The 25,424-nt window shown below is 40.6% G+C and overlaps 1 long non-coding RNA gene across 1 annotated transcript in view; it reads left to right on the top strand.

Annotated features, from left to right (window-relative positions):
* The first annotated feature begins 202 nt into the window (after window positions 1-202).
* Window positions 203-25,424, top strand: part of LOC124123182 — a 58,125-nt gene continuing 32,903 nt past the window's right edge. The window contains exon 1 of the long non-coding RNA XR_006859277.2: window positions 203-615. This is a non-coding gene — a long non-coding RNA (uncharacterized LOC124123182). The remainder of the gene's footprint in view (window positions 616-25,424) is intronic.

Genomic DNA, 25,424 nt, shown 5'->3' with positions numbered 1-25,424 from the left:
CTGAAGGTATTGCATCATCGCCATCTGGCTGGCGAGGTAACTCCCCATTGGTTAACACCCACCATCGCCCAAGCCATTATGTTTCTATTTCACACAATAGTGTCCAATCCAAGCGACCTCATCGACCTGTCTCCAATCAACCAATCTGAATCAATGTTCTCTGAAACAACAGAAACCATTGATTCATTGAATCCCCGATACAACCCATGGGCGTGCCTGCGTCTATATTGGTCAAGCCCGGAACAGGACTCACCCTCTTATAACTAAGGTACTATATAACTAAGGTGGGCTAGCTTACTGCAAGGGGCTTCAGAATTACTAGTATTTCTCTATCGCAGTATTGATCTTCACACTGGGTACAAACTCGTCTGTATTGCTATATCACGCCTTTCTGGCTTCTGGAAATGTGATCCAAGCTGTTGAGTGTGAGATCGGAGGCGAATCCTAGCACTATTTGGGACCAGGCGTATATCGACAGTTGTGAAGTCTTTCCACGCCTTAACAATGGCCTCTACGAGAACTTTTTGTTGGTTTCTTCTGTGTTGCGTGACGTTGTGGACTTGTGTCGCGACAAGGAGTATAGCTGAAGATGACTACGTTTACACTGACTATAAGGTAACGTTTACAAAGTTTAACTTTTAATTTATATATCATCGTGAATTAAAAGTAATAGAGTTTTTGAATTATTGGCAGAGGATTTTAGAAATAAATTCTTTCATACGGATTGATACATGTCAAGATTTATACATGCTGGTCATACTCGACGTTAGTAATGCGAGATTTTGTCGTAAAAACTTAACTGGTAGACGCGCTTAGCTTCCTCTTTCGGAAAGAAAAATTGAATCGTCTTCAAGAGGGTTGATTTTAACAAGAACAATATTGTATTCAGTTTCGTAAGATTATTCATAAAATGAAAAACAATGTCAGATTATTAATATGTTATCTTTATTTAAAGAGGTGAAGTGTTTTTATGCGGGTTATTGAATGCTTTTGTAATTAAAGAATTAACATCATATAAAGATCTTCAAGTATGTATAAATACAAGTGAATGTGCAGATAGCTATTTCTATGGAGATACGTCTCTGTCAAACGAAACGTTTGACACCTCTGTATGAATATCGATAGCTAAAATAACCACTTAAACATAATCTAAAAAGCATTTATTGGTAACTATGTAGGTATTTGTAAACACATGAAAACATGAAAGATATGCACTTTCTTACGAGTGTTACTTTGTTGTGTCTAAGCACTTTAAAATACACGTATCTAATGTCGGATATGAATAATTTCCTGTTTTAGTCTGTGACCAAATGGTTTGGCGGGCGGAAGAAATATAGAAATTCGCGAGGTGATAAGTTTGTCTTAACTGAAATTCAATATGTGGTTGCAGTTGTGAAGCAACGATAATTCATTAAAATCCTTCTCTATGACAAAATATAATTCATTTAAACAGTCAGTTTTTCACTTTTGAATGTAACATGTGATTAATATTTCAATCATTTTGCAACATAACTTTAAGTATATTTTGTTCACATGTTGCAAAGCTGGACATTTCTCGACGCCAATAGCTGCAAGATTGCTGAAGCGGCGTTAAACAATACTCACTCACTCCGTGCATCGTTAAACAAGTAGTGTGAGTGTATTTCACGCCGGTTCATTTCAGCATTCCAGAAATATCAGGGCAAGGGACACAGAGAAACAGAGAATTGGCTTCACATATTGAACCTTTGTGGCCATTGAACCCGGGCCTTCAGTGTAACGAGCAAACATCGCGACAACGTATCACTGTTAGTGTTAACATATCTCACTGTGCACCGGACCCGTGAAGATCCAGGGTAGAATAGGCCTTCAGCAACCCATTCTTGTCGTACAAGGCGTCTATGCTTGTCGTAAGAGGCGACTAACGGAGTCGGGTGGTCAGGCTCGCTGACTTGGTTGATGCATGTCATCGTATCCCAGCTGCGTGGATTGACGCTCATGATGTCAATAACCGGATTGTCTGGTCCAGACTCGATTATTTACAGACCGTCGTCATATAGCTGGAATGTTGCTGAATGCGACGTTAAACAACAAACAAACAAACACTGTACACTGTATAATGAGCCGGTGGCCTCTTTACGGAATAAACTCTATCACAATTAGGCGACCCGATCTCCCCCGTGAAACTTAACCCAATCTTAAGAGCCCACTTAAAGAGGAATCGGGTTGTCATCAGTATCACAGCAGAGAACACCAACAGCGGGGCTTTGTATGTTGTGCTTATGATCATATAACGATTTATCCTCGGGCCTTCGTTGTGACGAGGGATCCCCACTCAACCACTCCCTCTGATGTATATAAAGGTCAGGTTCAACGTTCGTGATATAGCTTTTCTTCGCACCTTCGCATGAACCTTTGCGCGTGAATACTGTCACCATGATTGCACATTTTTCATAATTTTCCCCTCCAGTGGATCCATATATGTGAACCACTACTGCGGGAGTAAGTGAGTATGGTTTTACGCCGCTTTTAGCAATATTCCAGCAATAACACGGCGGGGGACACCAGAAATGGGCTTCACACATTGTACCCATGTCGGGAATCGAACCCGGGTCTTCAGCATGACGAGCGAACGCTTTAACTTCTAGGCTACCCGACCGCCCCCACTACTGCAGGAGATAAGGGATCATATTGGTGAAAATCACATTTTGACTTTTCATTCTATTTTAAAACAACAGGATATTCGGCACATAAAAATACAGTTCACAAGCTTCAATATATATTTATTACAGCGATTTTCCGACTTTTAACTATTTATGAAATAATTACAGTTTTTAGACATACTGTCTGAATTGAAAGAAGATATGTATGCTGAAAGGTTTTCAAATAATGTTTTTATTACATTACGAACAAACGAGAGAAGAATAAGATATTATTGTACAGTCCTCACACTGAAGTAAGTAGACGTCAAACGTCTTTATGACGTCAGAGCTCAATTGTATCCTAGCACCCACACGGTCCCCTTTCTCCTCGTGGGTCACATATAGTGAAACTCCCAACGTTGTCTTTCCAAAGGGGATTTTTAAAATTAAAGCGCAGATTATGATAGGGAAATCGTTACGCACAGAACTAATTTGTGAAATCAGAAAATGACCACGGAATATCAATGAATAATCAATTATTTACACACGCACACACGCACGCACGCACGCACGCATGCACGCACGCACGCACACACAGAGTTTCAGGTGAACAATCACAATACAGTGGGTCAAATTTGTGTCAGCGGCAATAAGTAGCAGACCCTAGAATAACTGTTCTTGCACTAAATATGAAACATCAAAGCCAGAGTATACCCAGTCTTGATTATCCTTTAAAAAGTAAGTCAAATTAGCGATGAAAATTATCTGAATGGATCACTGTCCTCCCGGTAGCTCCTGGGACCGCCTCCGTGGTCTAGTGGTAGAGCGTCCGCCCGGAGAGCGGAAGGTCCGGGGTTCGATCCCCGACCGCGTCATACCAATTAAGACGTTAAAAGATGGTACTTGTTGTTACCCTGTCTGGCGCTCGGCATTAAGGCCTGGTCGGCTCGGAGTCAGTATACTGTGTCTGAGTGGGGTATTCATGTTAAACTGCGGCATGGTATCTCAGTGAGCTAGCACTATAAATCGGCATCAGTCCGGACTAGTACAAGCAGCCACACACACACATACACGTACATGCACGTCGCTATATAAGTGCAATAATCTTGGACGCGACGTTAAACCCCATTTCACCTCACCTCACCTCACCTCACCTCACCTCACCCGGTAGCTCCTGGCTAACGAATGTTTAGAATTATATCATTATTGTATGTCGTGAAAGAGGCCTATCTGAAGGCCAAATAGATATCTAATCCGCACAAGTCAGGTCGAAAAAGGCCTTGTCTTGACTCTCGGCGCCCTTATATTGCTACGTTAAGCCTCGTAGAAACTGTCTCACCCAGACACATCTTGAACGATCAAGCCCGCCATGTTCATGTTCCTAACAAGGGCAGATAAATCTAATTCCAGCACACTACCACTCTCATTCGTGACCAACTCGTGTTATTCCGGGACAAGCCGAATAACGACTCGTGCCCCTCTCGTGGCCATTTTTGCGAACGGGTTCCGTCTTAGCGCAAACGGGCATACCTAAAACAATTGCGTATATTTTCCCATTTATTATATAATTTATACATCAGATGCAAATTAAAGCAAATCAGGATATGCGGAATTATACGGTATGATTGAACACATTTAACTGTGTCTTAGGTATATTTTTAGATGCAAGACATATGTAAAATCAAAAATTATATCTGAGGGATTCTTTGACGAAGAACTTGAAATCATACGCGCATTCTGATTGGTTTGTCGTATTTTCGCACCTAACATTCATCGACGGGGGGACGTGTCTTCTTGCAGGTTACGGAAAGAGGCGAGTGGTGCCGAATGTACCACTCTGGGAAACTTCATTCGCAAACTGATCAAAGAAACGCCCCTTCAATCGCGCCATGCGCGCGGAATTCGCGATCGCGTTCGCGTTCGCGGTTCGTTTGTTTGACCAGCAGTGCAAAATCAACAATTGTCAAACGATCGCGACAATGTCCGAGGTTTTAGTGAGTGAGTGAGTTTGGTTTGACGACGCTTTTAGTTATATTCAAGCAGTATCACGCCGGGGAACAACAGAAATGGGCTTCACACATTGTACCCATGTCGGGAATCGAACCCGGGTCTTCGGCGTGACGAGCGAACGCTTTAACCACTAGGCTACCCCTCCACCCCGCCGAGTTTTTAACAGTAGCGTGTTTGAAATGTTTAATTGACGCAATGTATGTTTTACTCTTATGCAATGTTCACATGACAGTGAAACGAATACGAATACGTCCGAATTAGATTTACATAATACTTTACCCATTCATATTCCCTGTCGATCTCTCAATACCGACGACCATTTTACAATATCCCCAAAATACAAAGAACCGTCAAACGCTGTCCCCTGTTACATATGTAAGACGGCCCCTTCGTCCATCAATGTTGTTCAACCAAGCCGTTAAGTCCATATTTCCCATCACAATGTTTCGCTAATCAGGAAATGACCAGCTTGAAGAAGTGTGTGAACTTTCAGATGATTGATCTCCCGAGGCCTTAGAACTATGTCCTCTTTATAAAATGTAGCTTCGGTGTTATCTAAGCCTTTCTTCTCCCGACATGTGGCTCTCCAGTCGGTGGATACTGCAGTCGTTTATACCATTGTGCCTCACTTCCTTATTTTCCTTCAATTGACCTGGATTCGAATACTTTGAAGCTGCAAACTAGAAAAATACGAAATGGTGAAGTATTAATTGACAAAAAACACACGATGACACTAGTTATTATGCCAGAGGAACGCTGTTGAAGGAATGTCCCGACAGTCTGGTACTAACTCATTACAGTGAGACGTGACGTATTTTGGAATTCGATTAAGAGTGACTCAGTGATACAGCGGCAGTATATTCAATGACCACATCGTCTGTACACTTGTTGGATCATAGAACTTTACGGCTAACATAAAGATTCATTTAGAAAATTATATGTCTTTTAATAGATTGTAATTGTTTTATCTTCTAAACTAGTCGGAGAAGCAGGAAAGAAACCAACCACAATTCTTATTTAGGGAATAAAACGACGACTGGGAGTTGTTTAACTTGCAATAAAACGCTGCAGGGAGAATAAACGTCGTTTAAATGCACAGCGTTTTTAAGAATGTCAATAAATTGTACAAGGTCAGAAAACATTTGCTCGTATTTAAATAATGATGACTCCCCGAATACAATCAGACCTCGGCAATGTCGGTCAACTCCACATTATGTGTGTGTGTGTGTTGGGGGGGGGGGGGGGGGGGGGGGGAGATTTGGTAGTTTTCGTATTCTCACATTTTTCACGTCGATTATCTTCACCATTTCTCCCAATCCCGATTGTCATATCTCTCTCACTTTTGGACGCGATCGTTTAGTCAGTGCGTTCATCTGCGTTGCTCAGCTACATCCATGGGGAACAACTCACTTGACACCTCCCTCTAAAAAAATACCATCGTCCAATATATGACGTCATCAAATTGCGAGGGCATGTTCGAATCTCCAGAAATGACGTCATGATAGAACAATGTTTCATCGTGAAATAAATCACGCTTTGTTCTTCATTGTTCTCTACTGCGATTTATCGCGTAGCTATCTTATATAAACTCATAAATTCATGTTTTTATGTAGTTGGACTCGTAAATGAACTCTGCTTCTTATTGGAGATTTATTCCTATTTGAAACGAGCACATGAAACGAAGATTTCAAAGATCGTCATACGACTCTATCTCCAAAGTTGTTTGATCAAGATTAAAATATTAAAATCATCAGCAAAACTTTTAAAAAGATTTATGACAGACCAAACTTGACGCATCAATGACAAGACTGGAGGAGGTGACCATGTCATTGTTGTTATCGGGATGCCCAGGTCACGAGAATGCCCAGGCGTATCACATAGGATGGGAATGCTAACGGGGGAACACCCTCTTTACTGACAGAAGTGGCAAAGTGGCATTGCTTTTGAGTTTTATAGCATTTCATAGAGTTGCTTCTTTGGTGTGGGGGCGGTCGGGTAGCCTAGTGGTTAAAGCGTTCGCTCGTCCCGCCGAAGACCCGGGTTCGATTCCCGACATGGGTACAATGTGTGAAGCCTATTTCTGGTGGTCCGCCGTGATATTGCTGGAATATTGCTAAAAGCGGCGTAAAACCATACTCACTCACTCACTCACTTCTTTGGTGTCTCCATGGTCCCTGTGAACATATCAATCAGCCATTATTGGATAACCAAACACATAGAAGTCATTCATACTGACGAGGTCTCGTTCCGTTATACGGTGGTTTGGTATGATCTAACTGTTTCATTATAAGAACAATGTTAGCATTGGTCAGATTTGGCTCACAAACAATAATTTTACATCCAACACTTGCTTTTTATTATTGTGCAAAATGGTTACAATTTACAGATACAGAACCCCCGACTTTGCAAAACCTTTGGCTATGAGTATGGTTATAAACTGCTGGGCAGAAGGGGTACACACTTCCAATTTGGATCTGACCAAAAAATTACAGACGTTAACAAAACGTTACCGGACTTAAAACGGTTGCCGAAACACTGCAAACTCAAGGCCCAAAATAGAACTATGATCCCCGGATCAAATACGTCCCATCTTGCCTTTCATTTTTAGCCACCATCAACCATGGGTGATACTTACTTTTGCCCGGCAGGGTAACTATCCGTATTACTCGGTACCATATAAGCATCCTTTTAAGCTCAGAGCACACAGATTCGAACGCCTTCAATGAAATATGATAATGATTACATATCTCATCATGCTGTTTGAACAAATAATATTGGTGAATGAGCTACGAACGTCGCTTGGATATATTCGGATGATGAATCATGTCTTACATACAATTAGAAATTGATCCGCACTCTTCGGCATCTTCCATTTGCGTTTCCCCGGGTAACCTATTAGTAAAAGAGAAGCGATTCATCATTAAGAACTAAAATGTATTGTGTGGAAGGACTGTTTCAAATTAAACCCAAGAGGTATCAGTGGCTTATTACATTCAAGACGGAATTGCAACATCAACCAAGTTAATGTGATTTTCTGTGTGTATTTGTGGGCTGTGCGACAGAATCTTGCAATAAGTCCGGACGTTATCTGCTACAAATATACAATCATGAAAATTACACAGTGATCATTGAGGAATAGGATTTCAGTTACTTACGTCTTGTAATGTTAAGTGGTTTAGCCGGTAAAGTCAAATTAGAAATGGATGAGACTCCATTGTTTCCTGGCCGCTATCAGGTGAGGTGAAATGGGGTTTAACGTCGCGTCCAAGATTATTGCACTTATATAGCGACGTGCATGCACGTGTATGTGTGTGTGTGTGGCTGCTTGTACTAGTCCAGACTGGTGCCGATTTATAATGCTAGCTCACTAAGATACCATGCCGCAGTTTAACATGAATACCCCACTCAGACACAGTATACTGACTCCGAGCCGACCAGTCCTTGTTTAGCCCCTTAATGCCGAGCGCCAGACAGGGTAACAACAAGTACCATCTTTTAACGTCTTTTGGTATGACGCGGCCGGGGATCGAACCCCGGACCTTCCGCTCTCCGGGCGGACGCTCTACCATTAGACCACGGAGTCGGTCCTGGCCGCTATCACATGGCAAGAGTACTGCGGTACGACGTCAGCTGACAAACACTTGCATTTTCTTGCAAATTGTGTGAGTGGCGGTGTTGGCGGTTGGTTGGTTGGTTTGTTGTTTTACGCCGCAATCAGCAATACTCCAGCTATATGACGGCGGTCTGTACATAATCGAGTCTGGACCAGACAGTCCAGTGATTGATATCATGAGCATCGATCCACGCAATTGGGATACGATGACATGCACCAACCAAGTTGAGACTGACCCGTAAGTCGCCTCTTACGACAAGCATAGTCGCCTTTTACGGCAAGAATGGGTTGCCGAAGACCTAGTCTACCCCGGGTCTTCACGGGTCTGTTGCCGGTAGGGAAGACATGCTTTTCGCGAACACCTGGAGTCATTACTGATTTTTAGTGATCATTTATTATATGTTTCGCCTTATCTTGCCTTTTCTGCTTAATGGAATGTCGGCGGATAACCGACGCGGACGTTATACATTTACAACACCATTTAACTGATTCCAATTTAATTTTTTACTGCATTTATTCAAGTACATGTACTCAAAACGTATCAAGCCATGCAAAAAAAAAAGATAAACGCATACATTAGAAGGAAAGAACCCCAAAATTTCATCCACGAAAACCACGGCGCCTATTTAGGTCGATGCTTCGAATTGCATGCGAGGAAACACAATGGTATGTTTTCTCCTAGCCCTCTGAGGGGCGGTCGGGTAGCCTAGTGGTTAAAGCGTTCGCTCGTCATGCCGAAGACCCGGGTTCGATTCCCGACATGGGTACAATGTGTGAAACCCATTTTGGGTGTCCCCCGCCGTGATATTGCTGGAATATTGCTAAAAGCGGCGTAAAACCATACTCACTCACTCACCCCAAACACTATGTCCACAAGCTTCGTAAAGTGAGTTGAAAAGTGAATGTTGTTCAACGCCGCAATATTCAAACCATATCACGGCGCCCTGTAAATAATCGAGTCACACTGAAGACCCGGTTTCGACTTCCCACCTGAAGTGGAACAATGTTTGAAGGAAAGTTTTTCGTGACTTGGACTATTGCGAAAAATCGTATTTTACCACACTCACTCACACACTCACCAACTGGAATCCTTGGTTTTAATAGATCCCCAGCACTCGTTTGCTTGTCGTCCGCGGGCGCTTAATATTGGATTGTCAGGCCCCGACCCACAAAGCATTCGTTGGACTACGATATCCGTAAGCCTATGATAAACTATAGAGTTACGACATGTCGTAAGGCTTCGAACGCTTTGTGGTTAAGGATCCAGGATCGATGACTTGCTGACTCGATGATGTGGATTGGTGCTCGTGTTTTCAGCCACTGGTTTGCTTTGTAAAGATTCAATTATGTACAAGCGGACGTGATAGAGGAGGAATATTGCCTTCTGAGACGTAAAACAACAATCACTCACATGTACTTTTATATATTTTCACACACATCTCTTTTACTCTCATGGAACGCTAAGTTGAAAGTTACCATGACAACAAACTAACTTGCCATACTAATATTTCCTCTTAGCCCCGAGCAACTTGTCGAGGAGAAGACGCTGCGAGAGTAATCCTCGGTTATTTCACATCCAAGGCAATTATATTTTACATACAAGTACTTTCTTTAAGTGTGGAAGTATGTTCTTTAAGAATAGCAAACTGTATTCGATGTAACAAGCAGGTTAAGTGCAGACCACCTCTCTTTAAACCTGCTCGATCAGATGGATTCATGACAGCTCACTCTATCAAGTGGAGGGGCTGGGATATTAAGGGTCTGGTCACAGCCGGTGATCTAAAATACATTTCAACGAGATAAATCTCATTAGATAAACGAATTTGGCAAAATAAGTTTAAAATCTCTCAAGGATATTAACACTTCAGTCAGTGGATTGCTCTCGGGTGTTTTTAAACGTTTAAGCTGCACAATCACAACTTCCCTTGAGGCATTCAAGATTAATTTGGATCGTAGCGGAATAATTCCCTATTTATCATGTTAAAGTGTTTAAATTAAAGTGGTCAAATAAAGTGACAAAACCTTTCCATATAGAAATCTCTGCACAAAGCAGAGTCGATAGAGCGATTCCGACTATATCATGACTATGTGTTTCTGAATCACTATCAAACAGTGATGACACCATGTGTTCGCGAAAAGGTGAGCGTATGCTGCCCAAAGTGTTCAAGTGAGTATGGTTTTACGCCGCTTTTAGCAATATTCCAGCAATACCATGGCGGGGGACACCAGAAATGGGCTTCACTCATTGTATCCCTATCGTGAATCGAACCCGGGTCTTCGGCGTGACGAGCGAACGCTTTAACCACAAGGCTACCCGACCGCCCCACACCAGCGTTCAAAGTATATGTGTCAAATGTGTGACGTCAAAACTAACCTGCAAAAATACATGTATGGATAGAAACCATACTTTGACACGCCTAACATAAAATATTCTGAAAGCTTCACGTAGATTTGTCTTTCGTGTGTAGATGTATCGTGTTTATTATTGTAAATAAGATTCAGATATTAACCCAATTCAAAGGAAGACGTCCAATGCGGAATGTGCGCCAATAGTAAAAAACGACTGCCAGAAAATATATCAGATGCATCCAATATTTATTTGATGAGTGAGTGAGTGAGGGACGATGCCATGCCCTGTAAATAATCGAGTCTTCACAATAAGCAAAATTACTGGATAAACCTACCGGGGTTTGAATTTCGTGATATAGTCTTTTGAATTCCATATTCAAAACATATTTCATAAATCTTAAAAACATGATGCTGTGCCTCTGAATTCGAATGACACAAGGTTTATAGAGATAATTCTTTAAGATATAATTGGCTTATTATCGCAAAAGTGTTTTAAGCTCAAATACGCGATTATTTTGTCTTACGGGGCATGTTCTGAAAATCCTTATACCTTGATTCACATCCCTTGGAAATCATGGTCCCGTGAAGATCCGGCGTAGAATAGGTCTTCAGCAACCCATGCTTGTCGTAAGAAGCGACTCACGAGATCGGATGGTCAGGCTCGCTGACTTGGTTGAAGCATGTCATCGTATACCAATTGCGTAGATCGAGGCTCATGATGTTAATCACTGGATTGTCTGGTCCAGACTCGATTATTTACAGACCGCCGTCATTTAGCTTGAATTTTTCTGAGTGCGGCGTTAAACAACAAAGTAACAAACAAACAAATTGAAATCACGACATGTTTCATATGTGGAAATGTTCCTTTTAGTCAACAGATGTGGCCCCTTTGCACTGCCAAACCCTATCGCCATTTGCGTTCAACGAACATTTCAAATCCAGCATTTTAAACTAATAAAATTTAAAATAAGAATATTCTGTTAATTTTATCAAAAGAATGACAAATCAGCAACACAGGGCTTGCTTTCAGCAGAGATATTTTATGAATTATATGAAAATGGACTGGTCGCTTGAATTAGCGTACATCGGATTATGGAATAAATTGTTTACTCTTCAGCTCATACGTCAAAGATATCGATTTGAAATGCCCTTATCCAAACCTCTTTAACCCCCTTTTCGCTTTATGTTATGACTCAAGAGAATCACTGCGATAAATATCCACCCCCTGACGTCATTTCTATGAATAATGAACGAGACGGTGTAGTATTCACGAGACCCATAAAATACATGGGGGAATAAGGAACCGATCGTGACATTTCGATGTCAATAAGAGGTTATCTGTAATGGTCGCGCGAACACTAACAGTCATTCCTGGGAACCATATTGTTTTTAAAGACCTTCAACATTGCACGTGGTGTTGCAACAGCGATCAAGGATGAGGAAATCACACAAGGATGATATTGGGGATTTTTTGTTATCTGCACAAAAAAAAATTTGTTTAAAAAAAACCCGATTGGGAATCAATTTTGTGTAATCTGAAATGCCGATATTTTTTTACATTTAACTTATTTTGTTTGAAATTGAATGAAAATGCTGGTATGCTTCGTCTCATTTTAGAGTTGTTTCTGTTCAGCCCCCGCTTTTTCATATGGTTATAAACGGACAGGCAATTCCTGAGTTATTTCCTGGTGAGGATAGGCACATTACTTCGTGGTAATTTCATAAACACACTCCAGAGCTCCGAAATATTTGAGTTGATCTTAAGAGTAAAGTGTGTCGTCATGGTACCTTAACCACCATTCATCTTCATCTTTCGGGACATTTGGTGTAGAACTACATTATCGAAAACATTAATCATGCCTTATGAATGAACATTACAATAAGGATAGTTTCTTCGTCGGTTTTACAGTGGGAATGGTGTCATGGATTTTGACACTGGATCATTTCTGTTCGCCAGTTAAAGGCGACTATGCTTGTCGTAAGAGGCGACTAACGGGATCGGATCGGCTGGTCAGGCTCGCTGACCTGGTTGATGCATGTCATCGATTCCAATGACGTGGATCGATGCTCATGATATTAATCAATGGATTGTCTGGTCCAGACTCGATTATTTACAGACCACCGTCATATAGCTGGAATATTGTTAATTGCGGCGTTAAACAACAAACAAACTGTCTCAAGTTAGCGACATTATATAAACAAATGAACAGCATTGGCGCTTAACCTGCACTCAAAGAATATTTCTATGTGGTTATATTATATTTTTTAAAATATAACTTGATTTAAAACTTTTGAAAATTGAAAAACATTTTTTCGCACAATACTCAAAAGCCAATTGGTATCTTATCTTCGAAAATAAATATAATTGCTATTTTTCGGAACACATTTCAAATGTGACGGTCCATGTGGTTGCAAATTCTTTTCTTTCACCAGTCATCGTTGAACCATTATTTTCACACAAAATTACCAAGCCACAGATTACTATTTACAAGATGTTGCAGGAATGGAAGATGGAATATTAGACATAATCAAATCAGTTCTTTCAGTTACATAAAAACAGTCTCGGTAAACTTTCTTTTACCCCTCAGTTTCGTTACTCTATCCAGCATATAAATTTACTTGAAACGCATATTGATCTGGTCTATCTGGTTGTGATAAAAAAACCCATTATGTTATAAAAATATTCGTTTACAATTAATTATTTAGTTCTTGAAATAGTCATAAATGAAAAGTTACGAGAACGAAAATATAAATGTGCGGTGATATATCAGAATGGTCCATTTAGTGCAAATACCAATGTATTCTATATCTCCTATTTCACAAAAATAAAAAAAATCTTGCCTATCCATTATAAGCTTGTTCATCTGATATGATGGATATATGACATTTCGTATGAAGTAATAAACACAATTTAAAGCATTAAAATAGCCTGGAATTAATCAGTTCACATTGTAAGTAATACTATATACATAACATGAGTATTTTATTTCCAACTTCGCTTTTCTTACATAAGACCGCCTCCGCGGTGTAGTTGCAGAGTGTCCGCCCGGAGAGCGGAAAAATGGAGAATCGATCTTCGCCCGCGTCATACCAAAGACGTTAAAAGATGGTACTTGTTGTGACCCTGCCTGGTGCTCGGCATTAAGGGGCTCAAACAAGGACTTGTCAGCTCGGAGTCAGTATACTGTGTCTGAGTGGGGTATTAATGTTAAACTGCGACATGGTGCCTCATTGAGCTAGCACTATAAATCGGCATCAGTCCGGACCAGTACAAGCAGCCATACACACGCACACGTGCATGCACGTCGCTATAGGAAGTGCAGTAATCTTAGTCGCGACGTTGAACCCCATTTCACCTCACCCTCACCTCTTTGTCTGAGAGCCATCATGTTAAGTAAACATCACTTCTATCTTCTTAATCGGTATTCAAAGTTCCCCCAGAGGAGTTCACGCGGAAGAGATTTGCATTCACGTAGATAATTGTTGTTCTTAACTGACGCAAAGATGGACACAATTTCTGACAATAACGTATTTACTTTGTTCGCCGATGTGATCGTCATTTTGATAATCATTCAACATTAAGTTTACATTGGTGATTGTTGTTTATAGTTCATAAACTGTTTTGAGATAGTTCAAGTTGAAACATAATCAATTAATCAATTAATTACTTTTGGCTTTCGATTTTTGAAACTATTTTTTACATTACAGTGTTTTGTTGTTCTTAAAATAATAATGGTTTATGTATAGTATTTTCATTGCTTCATGCAAAGAATTCCATCATGTAAAACTGGACAAAGTTTCATTGCTTTATTGACATCTCCGGGGACATGGCTTTGCCTCTAAGCTTGCCTCAGTCCCTTTCCTTTCAAACTATAACCACATACAAATGTCCTCATGGTGTATTGTGTAGTTATCGTACAATGGACGTTTAGCAGAGTTGTCTTATGATTATTGAAAAGGTTTTGTCGGGTTTATATTCTGGAAGTAATGTCCTGAATTATTAACCCCTATCCAATGTTCTCAGAGACGCTCATAATGCCGGATACTATTATCGGAGTGAGTGAGTGAGTGAGTGAGTGAGTCTTGGACTGTATTTCAAGTCGTTTACCACATTGAAACCCACGTGCATGGATCGGGTGTTGAAGAGTTCTGAGCCTCACTACAAAGGATGTGCATCACGACCATAACACTTTCCACGTATGACGTAAAGTACGTCCCATGCTACATTTGAACTTAATACACAACCAGGCAAAATATTTCTGCAGGCATAAAAATAAAGTTGGTATTATTCGGTTGATGAAAATTGGCAAAATTGCCTACAACGCCGTCATGAAGTATCTCCAATTGAAAGTGCCAACAGCCATTCATGAGGACATATTGTCCACTTGTGACGATTTTCCTTCCTTCGCCACAGTTCAGACATGGTCAGCGGAGTTCAAGGCGGGAAGAGAGAGCCTCGAAGACGAATCGAGATCAGGGCCCCGTTCCACAAAGTGATCTTAGCGCTAAGTCGATCGTAACTCCCATTCTTTAACACTGACTTACGACAATCGTAGCGCTAAGATCGCTTTGTGGAACTGGGCCCTGGAAGACCTTCAACCTCCACCACTGAGAAAATATTGATAAAATACATGATATGATTATGGATGATCGAGGACTCACGACACGTTACATTGCTAATACAGTTGGCATCTCTCATGAGACAGATGAGAACTTGAGGAATGGATGGGTTTCAGTAAGCTGGGTTCCAAGACCTCTGACTCCTGATCAGAAACTCTTCCGTTTCATCATACCTCGTATTGTGTTACGTCGCATTGGATTTGGTTGGTTTGTTGTTTAACGCCGCACCCAGCTATTATTCCATCCAGCTATATGACGGCGGTCTGTAAATAATCGAGTCTGGACCAGACAATCCAGTGATTGACATCATGATCATCGATCCACGTAATTTGGATCGATGACATGCATCAACCAAGTCAGCGAGCCTGACCACCCGATCCCGTTAGTCGCCTCTTACGACAAGCATAGTCACCTTTTACGGCAAGCATGGGTTGCTGAAGACCTATTCTAGCCCGGATCTTCACGGGTCCGTCGTATTGGAGCAGAACCAACTTGTTTTGTTGGGCGATTTATAACCATTGATCAGTCTTGGGTTCACCACAATCAGCCAGAGACTACGCAACGGTCAAAGCAGTTAAAAAACATCTATCGTCTCCTGCCCAGATGACGGCAAAGTCTGGTCCATCAGTGGCAAGGTAACGGCTTACATTTTCTAAGATTCCAAATGAAACCTGCTGGTGAACTACATGTACCTCCCGAAAGGTCCTTTATTGGTCAATATTATGCCAATCTGCTTATGCAACTGCGTAAGAACATCAAGGTTAAACGTGTTGTAAAACTCACCAAGTGGTTTGTTCCAGTCCTTTGTCGCCATGGTGCAATACTGTGACTTTGACCTCATTGAACATCCTCCGTATTCACCAGATATGGCACCGTCAGATTTCCACATCTTCCCAGACTTTAAGAAATACCTGTCCGGCAACTATTTTGAAAATGATGACGACGTCATTTAAGCTGTGGAGAACAATTTACACCACTGGGAGGAAACCTAAACCAGTGGGATCAAGCGTTGACGTCGGAGGGGATTATGTTGACGATTGATGAGCAACCGACTCGATCAAAGCAGTTCATCATAGTTAGGCTCTGAACCTTTCAGCCACCCCGTGACTCGGGCATTGTAACCTAATATCACAGACCATGACAATAATGAACGACTCTGCGCCGTGAATTGCGACACCATAAACGTCTAACCCCCGCGTCCCTCTAAAAGACCGTGGTCCTGTGGTAGAGCGTCCGCCCAGAGAGCGGAAGGTCCGGGGTTCGATCCCCGGCCGCGTCATACCAAAAGACGTTAAAAGATGGTACTTGTTGTTACCCTGTCTGGCGCTCGACATTAAGGGGCTAAAACAAGGACTGGTCGGCTCGGAGTCAGTATACTGTGTCTGAGTGGGGTATTCATGTTAAACTGCGGCATGGTATCTCAGTGAGCTAGCACTATAAATCGGCATCAGTCCGGACTAGTACAAGCAGCCACACACACACACACGTGCATGCACGACGCTATATAAGTGCAATAATCTTGGACGCGACGTTAAACCCAATTTCACCTCACCTCACCTCACCTCACCTCACCTCACCCTCCAAAAGACAGGAAAACTTTCATGTTGCTCAGTTTTGTCTTATAGAATGGAAAATTTTGAGTGGGTGGCCATTTTTGACGTTATCTCAATCAATGCCTTGGAAGGGTAATAAGTAGTTGGCAATTTGTGGTGTGATAACAGCCAATGCTTTAAAAACTTACTTCGTGGTTGGCCATTTTTGACGTTTTTTCAACCAATGTGGTTTTTTAACGTCATTGTTATGACGTCATTTTAGATGTTATTTCAACCAACGCTTTTGAAGCCCCATGAAGCAGTGGTGCAGGATACGCTCACCTTTTCACGAACACTGGGTATCATTACTCCTTGATAGTGATTCATACACACCTGCTCAAGATATTTTCGGAATCGTACAATCGACTCTGCTTTTGGCAGAGATTTCTTCTGAATGTGAGTTTTGCCACTTTTATGTATTTGAAAGAGTGCTACTCTCTTGTGAAACATCCTTGATGCAGTTATTGGTTATCAATATTATAAACTTAGTCGCTGTTATATACTCTCCAGAACCGAGATGATAAATTTGTAAATTTAATATTGAAAATGATTTCAGATTTTCGTAGGTCAAAACACCATTGACCTTCAATTTGCCTTGCACTGGAAACCGATCTGTCTCGATGCTTGTGGGCGGTGTGATAAATAGCCTTGTCATGTAGAATTCTAAAAATTCAATAGGGTGATATTAAGAACAGTCGCCATATTTGACATGTATTGAACCGGGGGAAACCTGAGCAACGCATGTAGACGAATATAACATACAAAATCATTCTTGTGACCAGAGTAGACAAGGCAATAACCAAGGAGAATAATCTGATTAATAAAATGGGAAATCAGCCTTTTATTTTCAGCGTTCTCGTCGGTTTCATAAAAGTTGAAAAGTCATTTTGGGTTTTATTTCTACATTGGGCTGACACGGCATGGTGTTACTGTGAAATGATGTACAAAGTGGCATTGACTACAACACACTCACTCGACCTAGAGTCACAAACGAGACGACCCGTGAAGATCCGGGGTAGAATAGGTCTTCAGCAACCCATGCTTGCCGTAAAAGGCGACTTGGTTGATGCATTTTATCGATCCCAATTGCGCGGATCGATGCTCTTGATATTAATCACTGGATTGTCTGGTCCAGACTCGATTATTTACAGACCGCCGTCCTATAGTTTGAATATTGCTGAGTGCGGCGTTAAACAACAAACAAACAAACAAACACATCACAAACGAGTCAAATGATGATGAATTGTTTACAAAACTAAATGATATCACGTTTCTTATATTCTTTAAAAAGTGTTATTAATTTTGTTTTTTCTTCCTGAGTTGCCAATCAGAGGGAAAGCGCTCACTCTTAACAATTTCTGATTTTTATGTGGAATATAAATTAGACAATCCCCTGGTGTAACCTGTTCCATCTAAAACGCATTAACCTGAGGAAATACATTTAAAAACATCATTTGCACCGCTGAACGCGAAGGTTAATGTCCAAACTCGTTGTGTATAGAGTATTTTGTTAGAGTAGAAACTATCGGAAATCAATTAATCTCTTGAATAACGTTAGGATAACGAACCGAGCACACTTTACTACTCATTCAAATTATGATTTCCATCCATAAAGTCGCTCAAACGGATAATTTCAAAAGACGAAAGAATAATGCAAACGATCATATTACAATAATTCACGAGCGTATTCCAGTTTACCTCGCAGGTGTATTGTAAGTATAACGTCTAATTCATAAAGTTCTTGCAGAAAATGACATTATTATTAATATGTATGTATGTATGTATGTTCTACGCCTACGAATTTGACTTCATATACAAATGAACGTCATGCCAATATTAGCAACATTTTTGTCCTGAAACAAAACAAAACCCTGGGGATTCAGGGTTAGAATGCAGGTGCAACATATGGTTACCGTATGAGAAGACTAATAAATGAAATGGTTTGGGCGATCAGGCTTGTTGACTTGGTTTATTGCATGTCATCGTATTCCAATTGTGAGGATCGATGTGGATGATGTCAATCACTGGTATGTCTGGTCCAGACTCGTTTATTTCAGACCACCACCAAATAGCTGAAATATTGCCGAGTGCAGCGTAAAACAACAAACAAACTAAAACAAGAAATGATGCCATGATCAATAGTTCTGTGTTCGAATCCCAGATTGGACCTGATTATGGTTTTCAGTCCATACTCGTTTCACCAATCTAAAAAATGTACATGCATTCAACCTGGGTCGTTTAAGCTTAATAATTGATATACTGAAGTACTATCAAACGCGTTTTTTTAAGGCAGGTATGTATTGTGATTAAACGGAAGTGACGTTCTTTTGATAACTCCGTTCTATTGATAACGCGACCCGTGAAGATTCCAAGGTAGAATAGGTCTTCAGCAACCCATGCTTGCCGTAAAAGGCGACTATGCTTGCCGTAAAAGGCGACTAACGGGATCGGGTGGTCAGGCTCGCTGTCTTGGTTGATGCATGTCATCGATCCCATTTGCGTGGATCGATGCTCATGATATTAATCACTGGATTTTCTGGTCCAGATTTGATTATTTACAGACCGCCGTCCTATAGCTGGAATATTGCTGAGTGTGGCGTTAAACAACCAACCACCAACCAACGACTCACTCACTCACTCTAACATACAGTGCATTCCGAACATCTTCAGCACCATACGTTTCTACTTGTCCAGTACACACAACTTGTCTACTCAACCCTCCCTCATAACGTTTGCTATCGTATCAAAGTATCTATTATTCCCCTAACCATTCCACAAGCTCACCTCTGAGACCAATAAGGTGTGCTATCAGGAGGCGTTGAACGTGCAAGGAGAACCATCATGACTTGTTACCGTCTCATCTGGGACCTAATCAGAGCGTTGATAAGCAGGCGATTGAGAGATTTACCTTTGATCCTCTCCCATTCACAACCGTCCGGCAGTCCATTATTTGTAGGAAACACAGGAGACATGCAGAACTGATCACCTCGTCGTGCCGATGTCGCTGAAGGATCTGTGGACGTTAACATGGTTTAAGGAGAGCGTTTGGTTTTCATGAACCCTCACTGAGCTTACGTTACAGGATTTATATCTTATTTTCGTTGGTGCACACAAATTCCCATGGCAGTTGTGCTAAGGGGAAATCTGGTTTTGTGTAGTTAAACCTCCAACAGAAGGCCATCAATGAATATCGAATGTCAGTTAACATCTTCGTCAACGGTTGGGAGCTGGCTACTTTTCCTCAAAACTTTCTTTTTCAAACCTGATTTTAGACAAAAGGGTTTTTTAAATGCCATTATATTAGGATTATGTTACATAAAACGACCTCAGCTACATGTTTATTGTGTTTTCCGGCTTAGTTTCATTAAAGCCACTTCAAATATAAAGACAAATTAGATCTGACCAGGATAGAAGCTACTGCACTGCCCACATATTTTATTTTGTGTAGAAATACATGTAAATGCCAGTACTAGGTTACAACGGTTTACGATGCTTAAATAAAAGCGACCAAAATATTTTTATAATCATAAAGAAGATCCATATAGTCCATTGTGCGATTTCGATTACATGAGGGGCGATCGGGTAGCCTGGTAGTTAAAGCGTTCGCTCGTCACGCCGGGTTCGATTTCCGACATGGGTACAATGTGTGAAGCCCATTTCTGGGGTCCCCCACCGTGAAATTGCTGGAATATTGCTAAAAGCGGCATAAAACCATACTCATTCACTCACTCATTACATGAATATGATAAGCGTGAGTTTCTGAATCATTATCACGTAGTGATGACACCAGGACGACAGAATTGGAGTACAAACTGTACCAATGTGATGAATTATGGACGGGTCTTCGTGATGAATCAACGTCTGGACCTTGTGTGAAAACAAGGAGCTGCTCGTACTCTCGTGTGCGCGTAGCATGCATACGAAGAGATAAATACAATGTATTCGAACATACGATCATAGATTTCTGGTTCACCTAAGGAACCCTTCACAGCGAATTGCATCTTCTCGAGGCAAGGGAGTTATCTGACTGTAAAAGTCCAGTTTCCACCCTTGCCGAACTTAGCGGCAATTTCTGGGTTCGATCGTTGCGTCAGCAGTGCATTATGTGCCTTCTATGTCCCTCCTATTACCAATAAGGTTGCACCTCTGATATCATTTGCATTTGCTTCAAATAAAATTGCGTCGCCAAGTGAAGACGATCTGATCGATAATCAAGCTATATATTGTTACAAAACGGGTTTCACTTTGCGAAATGCATCACATCACATGAGCACATTGAGTAAAAACATGAAAAGATTTGAAATATATCTGTTGACGCTAAGTTGACGGTACACAAGCTTTACAAATCCTGCAATCGACCGAAATCAGCACCGCAGTTTACGAACCGGATGTTGATTTCGTTACGCGATTTTGATTGGACTATGCATAGACTCGTTAATCCAGCCAAAATATAACTCCATAATTCCAGCCCAGTTCAGCAAGGGTGGACTGACTTTTACAGTCAGTTAACTCTCTTGTGGCGACTTAGACGAATGGATCTGTGTCCTCGTGTATAAACGATTACCCACGAGCGCTTGTTTGGTACTGACAGCCAAAACCTCAGGATGCGAAACATCCTTTCGTTATTTTACTTAGTTCATCACAATACAAAATTAAAGAAAATTAATATATAAGGCAATTGAACGAAAGCAGCACGGGAATATAACTGACAATTGCAATGATAAGATCAATAAGATACTAGAAATATATTTCCCGTTAAAATGTAATCATTATTATATCAATATTGAAGGTTACTGGATAAAATCAATAATTACATCCCTGAATATAAATAGAAACAGCACGACCCGCTAAGCAGTTAGAAACATTTTTTTTAATTGTACATAGTTGTAATTGTACATAAATATCCCTGTTGCTAATATTAATGTTCATTTACGCAAGTTGGAATCTGTTTCGGTGGAAAATCTAGACTGGCTATTTTCTTGCATTGACTTTTATTTTCCCATGTAATTATACAGGTAGTGGTTAGGATCAATTTTTCAACAATTTTTCAACAGACACATATAGACAGTCGAATTTGCGGGAATAATATAATAATATAAAATCAATTCCCAACTAATGCCTTCAAAACGTTAACCCCACATACAAGCCTGGCAAACAGTACGGTTAAGAATCGTCGCTTCCACGTTTTGAATTACAAAGTATTTAAGCGTCAAACACCGCTGGTGTCTCCGGCCAATATGCACCTGCCATTAATCGCTGTGCCAACAAAGCCTTCATTAAATGTCAATTTAGATGTCACACCCAAGGCAAGTATCCATGTTCCACGGAAATCCCATTTAAGAGTTCTAATTGTCAGATCACTCCATCAATCAATTAGGACGTGCTGTTGAACAACATGATGAGTTCTTATCTGAACGTTGTCCAAAACACATTGATTGACATAGCGGGCACCAACAGGGCATTGATCTCAAGGATTCCTCGTTCCTCGGACACAGGTGTTAACAGCGACATTGGTAGGGCTATTTTGAGTAGGAAAATTTCAGGCCATAATAAATCCATTATTAGATTTTCATCCCCGCCTCCCTACCAAACACACCTTACACATACTTATGATACAGTAGGATTTGGTCCATGGACACTGCTTTTAGTAGAAAAAGTATGATAATGGAATTGTGTATTGTCGCTTTTATCTGCTTTTAGCAGTTTTCTTATGATTTTGGAAAGGGTTTTGTCGATTTTATTCACATCATTTTATTGCCACCACAGAGGATCAATTTGTGTGTTCGACCATACACCATATCCGTTGTCCCACAAAACATTTATGCCTGATTTTGACATCCATCGACAGTTAATATACACAGGATGCTGTCGTCAGTTTTGTTTGATGTTTGTTGTTTCTTCAAAAAATGTCATTTCATTATAAATTAGGACTAAAAGCCAGTAATTAATTGATAGGTGTATTTTTTATTTAGCGCTTCTTTATTTGTGTGTATTTGCTGTCCTTTTAATTATGGCATATTGTTTGTAAAATAATGTATTTCTGTTAATATAAAACGTCAAGGCCTTGTAATAATCTGTCTCGATTATCCACCAAATCAGGGCGTAAATGGCAAAATAGCAGTGATATGTATGTGAATTGATCACAGACTATCAGTGATAACACCAGGGCCCACTTGCACAAAGCGATCTTAGCGCTAAGATGATCGTAACTCCCATACTTTAACATACTATTAGGCTTACACTAGTTGTAGCGCTAAGATCGCTTTGTGCAAGTGGGCCCTGAACCCACTTACAATAAGCGATCTTAGCGCTAAGACTATCGTAGGCCTATGTTAAAGTATGGGAGTTACGATCATCTTAGCGCTAAGATCGCTTTGTGCAAGTGGGTTCAGGGCCCACATGCACAAAGCGATCTTAGCGCTACAACTATTGTAAGCCTATGTTAAAGTATGGGAGTTACGATCATCTTAGCGCTAAGATCGCTTTGTGCAAGTGGGTTCAGGGCCCACATGCACAAAGCGATCTTAGCGCTACAACTATTGTAAGCCTATGTTAAAGTATGGGAGTTACGATCGTCTTAGCGCTAAGATCGCTTTGTGCAAGTGGGCCCTGGTGTTCAAGAACGTTTGAGCATGTTCCTACCTACCGGAAGCACCGCACATTCGCACAATTAGCATAAGTGTTTGTTTGTTGCCTGTGAACACAGTTTCGTAAATAGCTGACTGGAGTTTGAGAAAATAACAGTTGGCGGATGCACTGACTCTCTTAGTTACGTTAACGGCTTTTGTTAAACGTGTATATACAGTGAAACCTTCTTATCCGGAAGTTAGCGTTCCCAATGAAATAATCCGGATTAACAAATGTCCGGATTAACTAACAATAGTTATGGTGTAATACATCTCTGTATAAATGCAGTCAGGTTTTCGTATTTTCGAAGTTTCTTTGGGTACGCTGGCATTACAGATATCATGAAACCACTTGTCCGAAAAGTATCCCTTTTGATATATTCTGTTAAAATGTTCTTTTTGATAAGAGCATGTCTGTGTGTTAGAAGAATGTAAACATATTAATGGACCATTTTCTGAAGATGAAATGGCTTGTTCAAATATATGGAATAAATCACCCTGGCGATGCCAGATACAGTTAAAGAAACATTAAAATGTATTTAAAATTAACATCGCCTTCAAAAAATATATATATTTGTCTAAAAACATCTGCCTGATGTATTTCAACTTTGAAATGATAACTTGGTGCTTCAGGTCGCCGTTACGTTAACGTTTAACATGGACTTATAGTAAAACCAATAATGCCCTTGACTGAAATCCGAGTAATAGCTTAATGCATTTACCCAACAAGCTTCCGTACCTGAGTGGTTTGATCGTTTCAGCTAACACTCTGCGCCGTGGTCAACGTCGTCAACGGGGTCTTCTCACCACGACGACGGTGACAGTTAAAAGGTTCATAAACATTTCAAGAGGCTGGAATTGACACAAAAGTGCATATTCATGTCAGTCCTAATTTCACATGTGGATAACTGCTTGGGGCTTCATTAGAGCAGATTAACTAATTACATACAGTGACAGCATCTGGCGTATGTTTGAAATGTTGCTTGCCTGTGGCCCAGTGGTAATTCATATCTGCACTTCAATATTTCCATGTGAAAATACATTACGGCTTATTAGTACACACAGGGTATTCAGAACACATCTACACCATTGGATTATGTTGTGACCTCGAGGTGTAGGCCGTGTCAAAGTAGGATTTGTGTACAAGGTGCCTTGGGAACTATTCTCCTCAAGATTCGAAAAAAATGTATTAAACTTTAAGTCAATAATTGCATGATTTATTGACGATCACGACCGGCATTGTAGGGACATGAAATAGTGAGTGAGTGTGTGAGTTAGTGAGTGAGTGTGTGAGTTAGTGTGTGAGTGAGTGTGTGAGTTAGTGAGTGAGTGTGTGAGTGAGTGTGTGAGTTAGTGAGTGAGTAAGTGAGTGAGTGTGTGAGTTAGTGAGTGAGTAAGTGAGTGAGTGAGTGTGTGAGTTAGTGAGTATGTGAGTTAGTGAGTGTGTGAGTGTGTGAGTTAGTGAGTGCGTGAGTGAGTGAGTGTGTGAGTTAGTGAGTGTGTGAGTTAGTGAGTGTGTGAGTGAGTGAGTTAGTGAGTGAGTGAGTGGCACAGGCAGACTATTGAAGCAATATCACGTCGTGGGACTCTAGAAATGGGCTTCACACTAATAGGCCAGGAGAAATACAGTTTGTCCCTAAACAAATTGCAACAGAAATAAATCCAGCTGTTTTGTACTCAGTCAACATCAGTGAACACTATACTAAAAGTCTTAGTGAATCCATCGAGGGGAAAATATTTTAATTTGACTCTATTTAAACAAGTAATTAATATATATACTTTGAAAAATATGAAAATATATTTTTGGAAATGTATTCAGCTTGTGACATGTCATTTTAAAGCTTATGACAAGACAGTATCATTTATTAGATTAGTAAGTTCATAAAATTAATTAACTTTTAATTGATTTTGATTAACTGGTATAATTACAGAGAACATGTTTGTAACTCCTCTCTGGAAAGCTCGTATCAGTCACTCAGTGATTAGTGATATA

Source organism: Haliotis rufescens, unplaced genomic scaffold (assembly GCF_023055435.1).
Source record: "Haliotis rufescens isolate VD_foot unplaced genomic scaffold, xgHalRufe1.0.p SCAF_13, whole genome shotgun sequence".
Taxonomy (NCBI): domain Eukaryota; kingdom Metazoa; phylum Mollusca; class Gastropoda; order Lepetellida; family Haliotidae; genus Haliotis; species Haliotis rufescens.
This window is presented reverse-complemented; position numbering and strand designations above follow the sequence as displayed.